Below are 8934 nucleotides of genomic sequence, written 5' to 3' on the forward strand. Positions count from 1 at the left end.
GATGGTGAGATTCTACCCCATTCCTCAGTGTTTGGAGCCAGTGCCAGACCCAGTGCTCAATGGGGTGGTGACCGTATTGCCAGAAGCACGGCGCTCTTTCTGCTTCTGTAGCCAGAGCATGATCCTAGAGCCAACCTGCCCTTTTCACAGTGACCCCTCACTCAGTCTTAGACAGACAAGAGCATCCTAGAAGTAACTAAAGTGAAGTACATTTAGATAATGAGATATTATTCACGACTAAAAAGACACAAGCTATCAAGGGCTGTAAGGACATGGAAGAACCTTAAATGCCCATTACTAAGGGAAAGATGCTGCTCTGAAAAGGTAATATATTGTGTGATTCCTACTATGTGGCATATGGCAAGAAAAGACTCTGGAGACAGGGATTGGAGCCATAGTACAGCGGGTTGGGCGTTTGCTTTGCATGAGGGTGATCTGGGTTCAGCCACCAGTACCTCATATAGTCCCCTGAACAAGCCAGGAATAATTCCTGAGTGCAGGGCCAGGATAAAGCCCTAAGAACTTCCAGGTGTGGCCCCTAATCCCCACCCTCACACACACAAAAATAATTTTAAAAGACTATGGGAACAGTGAAGAGATCAGTTTTATCAGGGACTGGGAAAATGATATGATAGGTAGCGCACAGAGGATATTAAGGCAGTGAAACCATTCTATATGATCATATAATGGCATCACATCGTTATGAAATTGTCCAAACTCATAGAATATATGAAAACAAGAGTGGATACTAATATAAAATGTAAAGCTTGTGTGATAACAGTTGGTAAGAATATTGGTTCATCAAGAACAGCAAATGTATCATTCAGGTTCAGAGGATGTTGACAGAACAAGAGACTGTGTGTGAAGCAGGGGTGTAGGGAACTCTCCATACCCTCCACTTTATTTTGCTGTGAACTCAATGCTACTCTAAAAAAATATATATTTCATTAAAATAGTCATAGATTCTCTGTCAATTCTCTGGAGCTTAATTTGTTAAAACATATTTTAAGAACCTTGAGATTGTATATCATTTAACACAGAAATAAAATTTTCTGCATGAGTTCATTCTAAGAAAATACTGGAGTAGGTAGAGATTTTACTACAAGGATATTTATTGGTTCCTATAACAAGTTAAATTTCCACACTTGATTAAAATGTGATTAAAATGTCCTTTATGGTTACCAAGTAACCATGAATCTTTAATGAATCAAGTATTCACATGATTAAAAAATCAAAATGCACACAAAGCTGAACACCAAATAGTATTTCCCTCCTGCCCCATCTGTTTTATTTCTATAGCCTTCTTTTGTTTCTAGTGGATTCTTTCCATGAGCCTTTTTGCAAATACAATGAGATATTCTCATTTGTTTCTCTTTGTCAACTTTCCATATTAAAATATGGGGTACATATTCATTTCTTTTCTTTCTACAACTGTACAGTAGCCCATTGTGTCTATATAAACCACAGTGTTTTGTTCAAGTTCTTCATTGGTATATAAATTGATTTTATCTTTTCAAAATATGCCTATAATTACAAATCAGGTTATTTCCTGTGTAGCTATTAGAGTACTATAATATAAAATCAACAGTGCCTTAATGAATAGGTTTGCATTTTAATACCCTTTGTTTATTTTGGATGATAAATTCCTAGACTTGGTATTGCTGAATGCACTAAAGGCATTGTAATTTGGGTCAATATTGCCACTTCAACTCCACAGGGGTCTCACATTTTGAACTTTCCTGGCACAAAGTCTTTGATAGAGGTGAGTGCAGGAGGCTGTCCCTGAATCAATACTCAATGTCTGTTAAGGTCAAGGAAGTCCATATTCAGAAGTGTGATTTCTTAGTAATGCCATTTTCACCCCTGTCCTCAGTACCAAGTGCAAGATGATGTCATTCAAAGTGTGGCAAATAGGGTCATTATTCCCCAGCATGTGACTGACCTGGGTTTGATTTCCAGTACCCACATCTGGTCCAGCAGAAGTGATCCCTGAGTGCAGTCAGTGGTAAGCCCTGAGCACAGGAGTGGCAAAAAAAAAAAAAGGACAGAAGGAAATGAGGGAGGAAGAAGAGAAGGAGGAAAGGAAGGAAGGAAAGATGAGAGAGAAAAAGGGAAGAAAGGCAGAAAGAAAGAAAGGAAGGAAGAGAGAAATGTTTGAGTGGACTCCAATTTGAGGAAACTGTGATTACGTGTCTGTTTACTGTTCTATTAACTGGTTTCAAGCTTTCAGAAGCTGAGGTTGGAATAATTACCTTTGAAAATTTTAAATTCAGGATTTTCACAGAAGCAGAATTCCATACTTCCCCTTGTTGTTCTAGGGGAGAGAGAGAGAGAGAGAGAGAGAGAGAGAGAGAGAGAGAGAGAGAGAGAGAGAGAGAGAGAAGATGAAAATTGTCATTATCTCACCTACCGGATCCATGTCCTTGCCCATGTGTAGTAATGACAGATGCATAGCTGCCTAGCTCTGCACACTGCATAGTTGCCTCTGCTCGAGGAGAGAAACTCTCTCCCTTGTCTGCCACTGGAGTGGTTAGGAATCTTTAAAAATAGTGTCTTGGAGAAAATAAAACAACAAACCAGAAAAATTATTTCAGGGATTGGAGAGATAGCACAGTGAATAAGACGTTTGCCTTATGTATGTTAGATCTGAGTTCCATTGCTGGCACCCTATAAGGTCCCCTGAACCCCTCCAGGAGTGATCCCTGAGTGCAGAGCCATGAGTAACCCCTGGGCACAGGTGAGTTTGTGTCCCCCAAACAAACACAAACTTTTTTTTTAGAAAGGTTTCTGACTCCAGGAAGAAGCAGTGAAAGGAAGCAGGTAGGTTGAGTGAGCAAAGTTCTTTTTTTTTTTCCTTTTTGGGTCACACCTGGCGATGCTCAGAAGTTACTCCTGGCTCTGCACTCAGGAATTATTTCTGGCGGTGCTTGGGAGACCATATGGGATGCTGGGAATTGAACGTGGGTCAGCCGCATGCAAGGCAAATGCCCTATCCGCTGTGCTATCCCTCCAGCCCGAGTGAGCAAAGTTCTCGCAAGAGGCAGGGTCATGTGGATCTGAGCTGGGCCAGATGACAGAGCATTTAGGTCCTGGAACCTCCTTGTAGGTAGTTCATGGTTCTCTGGGTGAGCAGTGGAAGTAGCGGATGTTGCTACCACTAATAAAGGCGAATGAAGGCTTTCAAGTTAAGAACTGTGTTGGGGGGGGGGGGTTGGAAAGAGTTTATTTCATAAGGAGGTACCTGGATATTTGATTTTGTTTTCTTTTTGGATTCTCCTCCAAGTGAAGTTTCTGTGTCCATCTTTGCACACACTGTATCCCCCTGAGTTCAGGAAAGGAAGCCAAACCCCTCCCACAGGCACCATCCACCGAGGGGTTTGAGTGCCCAGGGTGGAAAAAAATTTTATGTTATGAGAAATGGAGAAAGTCGAAAGCTAACTTCTGCCTCATCACATGCTCCAAAATCTGATTACTTAGAGGTGACTCCTGGAACCTGGACTTTACTACACACATTCACTTATAAAGCAGATTGGCTTTGGCGGGAGTGGCGGGGGGTGAGGGGTGGGGAACGAGTGGGTTCACTTTTTCAAGTGGACAGGGGAAAGTCAGAAATCAAAGTTTTCACTTTGGTGGGGACATACTTTTCATGATGGGGACTTTTTATTTGAATGTAGAAAGGAACTTGGCCTTGATTTGTGCCCCAAGGACAAGTAAGCTGTCTTCATTTGTTCCCTTAGAAGTATATCTTGAGACAAAAATTTGAATGCATCGAGTTTGCTGGAAGGCAAACTCCAGAAATAGCGATAGAGAACAGTTAGGTGACTAATAGATTGTATGTGGATTAATACCATGTACAGATGAAACTTGGTTCCACCGAGGAAGCCAGACACAGCCAGGCACCTCTGAGTTCTACCAGCAGAGGGGGTCAGGGAGCTCTCATTCTTCAGCGGAAGACAGACCCAAGGGAAATACCCAAGTTGGCCAGTTGGTTCCTTTTTGCCTGCCCAGGAAAGAAGAATGTCGCTGTTAGAGAAAAGAACAGAATAGAGGAGACTGTGCTGTTAGTTGGAAGACATACAGTGAAATTCAGAGAGAGAGAGAGAGAGAGAGAGAGAGAGAGAGAGAGAGAGAGAGAGAGAGAGAATTTCTTTGGCTGTAGTGTGATTTTTTGCTGGACCTTCCCCGCGTCTCTCCTTTAGAAAGTTCTGGGCATATTCTTCTTATGGCAATGGCCTGAGTACAAGAGCAAACAAGTCCCAAAGAACAAAACCATTCCAAGATTCTCCTTGCGGCACATCTGTTAACATCCTGTTGGCTGAAGCAAGTCACACAAAACTTTACTACAGGTAAATATGTTCAGGTCAAAACATAGTATAGAAAAGATTCAGTACAATCTGTAGTTTCAAGGGATCCATTTTTAAAAAAATTGTATTTCTCTCTGTTGATAAGAGAAAGTAATCTCTAATACCAACCAAGATTTATAGGAATGCTTCTAATTATACTTTAAAATGAAACTCAGTTTTGGGTTTTCCCTAACTTAAAGACATTTGGATACTTTTTGAAAATTTCAACAGTCTATTAGTTGAAATCTCCCCTTAAAAATGACACAGAAATACACAGAGGCTTTGAAATGGTTGATTACTGACAAATTCATTCGGGTATTTTTGAATCCCATGTCCATTGTACCACACTTTGGTAGTCAAAGTGGAGTTTTGAAAGGCACTTTGGCTGGGTTGAAAGATGGGAAAGACCAAATCAGGCGTGTGTGTCTTTAAACTGACCTTTAAGTCCTGAAATGCATTCACAGGGATGAGAAGCGTTTGGTGCTAGTGGTCTCTGTAATTGCAGGGTCCCATAGTCCAGCTAGTGACACATTTAGGTATTTGCACCACTTTGGACATGATCTGGAATAAAGAAGGTTGTCATTGCCAAACCTTACTGCTGTCGTTGCAAATAGTCTCCAAAGAAGAGGCTTCTAAGCAAAGGCCTCTCAGGGCTTGGAACTTGGTCCTGTTGATCCTGGTCTTGAAAGGTGAGTGTGCAGGGGCAGATTGCAGTCCATTTCTAGGATCCCCTGGTGTCCCCCCCACCCCACCCCGCAACACAGCATTGCCTCTGCCCTGCAAGGGACCCTTTCTAAGGAACAATGAAAATTAGGGTGTGGGTGGGACCTGAAGGGGTCATTAGGCTTTCCCAGGCAAAAGTAGGACTAGGACTGAAGGAGACCTCAGGAGGCGCCAGGAGTCCCCAAGCTGACAACATGCTGTCTCCACTGGCTTTGAGGCCTCCCACATCGGACACCTTAGCCGGAGACGATGGAGTGAAAGGAAGTGGGGAAGAGGCGGAAGAGAGACAGTTGAGATGTGGGGTTGTGAATGCTCACATTTACTCTGTCTTGGGGTTGTAAGGAGCAGAGGGCAGACAGAGCCTCCCACTCTCTGCTCTGTGACTGAAGGGCCAGTGTTCCATAGTCTTCCTTTTAATTTCACTCCTCCCCCTGTTTTGTTTGGCTTTGGGGCCGCTCCCAGGTCTGTGCTCCTGGTGGTGCTTGGGGACCCTGTGGTGCTGGAGCGGGGTTGGGGGTGGGGATGGGGTTGAACCTGCGCCTCATGCATGCGATGCACGTGCTCAACCCTTCGAACTATCTCTCTGGCCCATGACTTTTAACTTTAAATTTTCAAAAAATTTATTTATTTATTTTTATTGAATCACTGTGAGATACAGTTACAAAACTTTCACGTTTGAGTTTCAGTCAGACAATAATTGAACACCGATCCCTCCACCAGTGCCTATTTTTCACTACCAATGTCCCCAGTATCCTTCCCCACCAATCCCACCCTCTATAGCAGACAATTTCCCCCATATTCTCTCTCTACTTTTGGGCATTATGGTTTGCAATACAGATACTGAGGCCATCAGGTCTTTTGTCTACTTCCAGCACACATCTCCCATCCCGAGTGATCCCTCCAACCATCATGGACTTAGTGATCCCTTCTCTATCCCAGCTGCCTTCTCTCCAGCTCATGATGCAGGCTGCCAATCGTGGTGCAGTCCTCCTGGCTTTTCTCTACTGTCCTTGGGCACCATCACTTTTTTTTAATGGCAAGCACCTTTGTTGCTCTTCTTTGCTTTCCTTGTGATGTGTTCATTCCCATACAATGCCTTCTGCTTTGTGATTTGCAAAGCTGCAGTAAAGAGAGCTATTTCCTATTATTTTAAGGCCGATGTATGCAACCTGTATCACTGGATATTTGATTCCTCTGAAATCATTGTCTCCGTATTCACTTTCATGCACCTTCCAAAGCTCATTACAATGATTTCGCTGTGGGCCATCTGGAGGACTTGAGTTTGCAGGACTAAGAAGCTGTCTTTTGTTTTTCCTTTTGAAGGAGTTGCTGTTGCTGTTTTATTTGAGGTAGAAAATATTCCTGATGGGACAATTACAATTTTCCACTTTAATTTTATGTATTTTTTGTAGACACCACTTACCAGTCCAAGAAGGATCATTTTGCAATTGGATTGGTTTAGACCTTAGCTTCTTAAACAGTGGGTCTGGTTGGAGTCCCATAACTGAATATGGGAGTCTTGTGGAAAAAAAAATCCAACTGGTACCAGTAAAAGGACTCCCAAGGACCAAACATTAATTCGAACTCAAACATGTAATGAAACTGAGGTGTTTCTGGCAGCGCTCACTGGCCCGTGGTGCATTTCTCAATCAAAAAGGGATCTCAAGTGGAAAAGCTCTGGTAAAGGCCTGGCGAGTTCCAGAGCTAGTAAACAATAGTGTAACATTCCACTATAGTGGATAAATTCTCTATAGTGGATGAGATTGGATAGAGTGGGTGATAGGGGATGAATTCTCACTACATTCCATCGTAGTGAGAAAAACACACCACATTTACCATCTGCCCCATTTTTAGGGGGTACAGCCCAGTAGTGTTAAGTGTAGTCACATTATTGTGCAACAACTCTCTAGAATTCTCCATCCTGCATAGCCATTAATCTCTATAGCCATTAAGCACTAATCCCTCCTGACCTTCTCCCTTGACTTTGGCAACCACCTTTGGCAACGATCTTTGGGTTTTCTGTATCTGTAATTTATATTTAATTTTCTAATATTTGGGCCACAACTGGCTCAGGGATTACTCTGGTGGGGTTTGGGGAAATGTATAGGGTATTGTGGATAAAATCTAGGCTGGTCACTGTACTATATTTATGCCCCCTGTATCTATATAGCACTATAGCACTGTCTTCCCGTTGTTCATCGATTTGCTCAAGCGGGCCCAGTAATGTCTCCATCATGAGACTTGTTGTTACTGTGTTTGGTGTATTGAATACGTCACGGGTAGCTTGCCAGGCTTTGCTGTGCGGGTGAGATACTCTCCGTAGCTTGCCAGGCTCTCTGAAAGGGGCAGAGGAATTGAACCTGGCTTGGCCAGGCCAGGTGCGCACAAGGAAAACGCCTACCGCTGTGCTATCGCTCCAGCCTGTAGGATAACACTCTTTTGTCCTTCCTCAGGTAGCTTAGGTTTGTCAGGTCACACCCATCTAAGAACACTGAACTTGTATTGTAAGCAATGTCCTTTCTGTGTGGACACAGGAAGACAGTTAATATTATGTTTTGTAACTTGGGAGTTGATTGACTCCGAATAATATTTACTCCTGGTCATCTGATTTCTTGACTCAGTTGCCCTTAGTTCCTAGCACCCCAGAAGCAGGGTCCCAACAAGGGACTGAATGGACCCAGGGCAAGCAGTGAGCTACCCTGGCATCGAAATGGGCCAGGCCAAAGAGCCACGATACTCAACTATAAGTTGAGGGCATGATCATGGACAAATGCTGTCATGATCCAAAAGTAAGTAACGACGAGACTAGGACCCTGCTGGAGCTAGGAAGATTAACCTGGCCTGAGGACTGCGAAATGTATAGTGAGATGTTCTCAGGAAGAACCAAACTAAATTTATATCTCTTACTGTGCTCATACAGAATGACATTGCTAGAAATATTAGAAGTAGATTTATTACAACTATTTAAGTAGATTACTAACTGAGGGAAGAACACACCCTTGTTGGGATCCCACCCTTGGGTGGATCTCCTAGTAATCTGAAGTAATCTCTGTAGATGAGATTTTATCCTTGAGTTAATCTCCTGGAGGAGTGGTCTTACCTCTCTTTGTTGATTCGTCAGTATTCAACCCACCTTTATGTCACCGCCTTATGTGACTGCTATATAAACTAAGACGGAAGCTCGGAAAGGGAGTGAGAAGCGAGAGAGCTCGGGCTACAGAGATCCAGAGTCAGAGCCAGAAGGAGAGAGGTTCCAAGATTGGGGCCCAGGAGAGAAGGAGGCAGAGAAAGACAGGCGTGAAGAGGATTGGAATAAACTACTATTGATATAGACCGGCTGCCCTTGGCCAACAGCCGTTCCGATCCAGGCCACACACAGCAGCTCAAGAGCACCAAATGCAGGCGGTGAGACAGTGCCGTCCAGTGAGCCTGTGAACACACAACCTTCGGCATGATAAGATTTTACACCAGCCTATGATTATAAAATAATGTTTTTATTCATATTTAAGCACAGCGGTAGGGCATTTGCCTTGCACGCAGCCAACATGGCTGACCCGAGTTCAATTCCTCTGCCCCTCTCGGAGAGCCCGGCAAGCTACCGAGAGTATCTCGCCCGCACGGCAGTGCCCGGCAAGCTCCCCATGACGTATTCAATATGCCAGACACAGTAACAGCAAAGTCTCCAATGGAGACGTTACTGGGCCCGCTCGAGCAAATCGATGATCAACGGGAGGGCCTTTACTTTTACTTTACTTTTAAAAACATCTTGCTCCCTCTACTTCTTGCTGTTGCTGCAATTACCAGGAATTGCTTACACATGCATCTGATTTCATGTGACGCTCACACGCTTCCTAACTGTGGGGTTGCA

Source organism: Sorex fumeus, unplaced genomic scaffold (genome assembly GCF_029834395.1).
Source record: "Sorex fumeus unplaced genomic scaffold, SorFum_2.1 ptg000044l, whole genome shotgun sequence".
NCBI lineage: Eukaryota > Metazoa > Chordata > Mammalia > Eulipotyphla > Soricidae > Sorex > Sorex fumeus.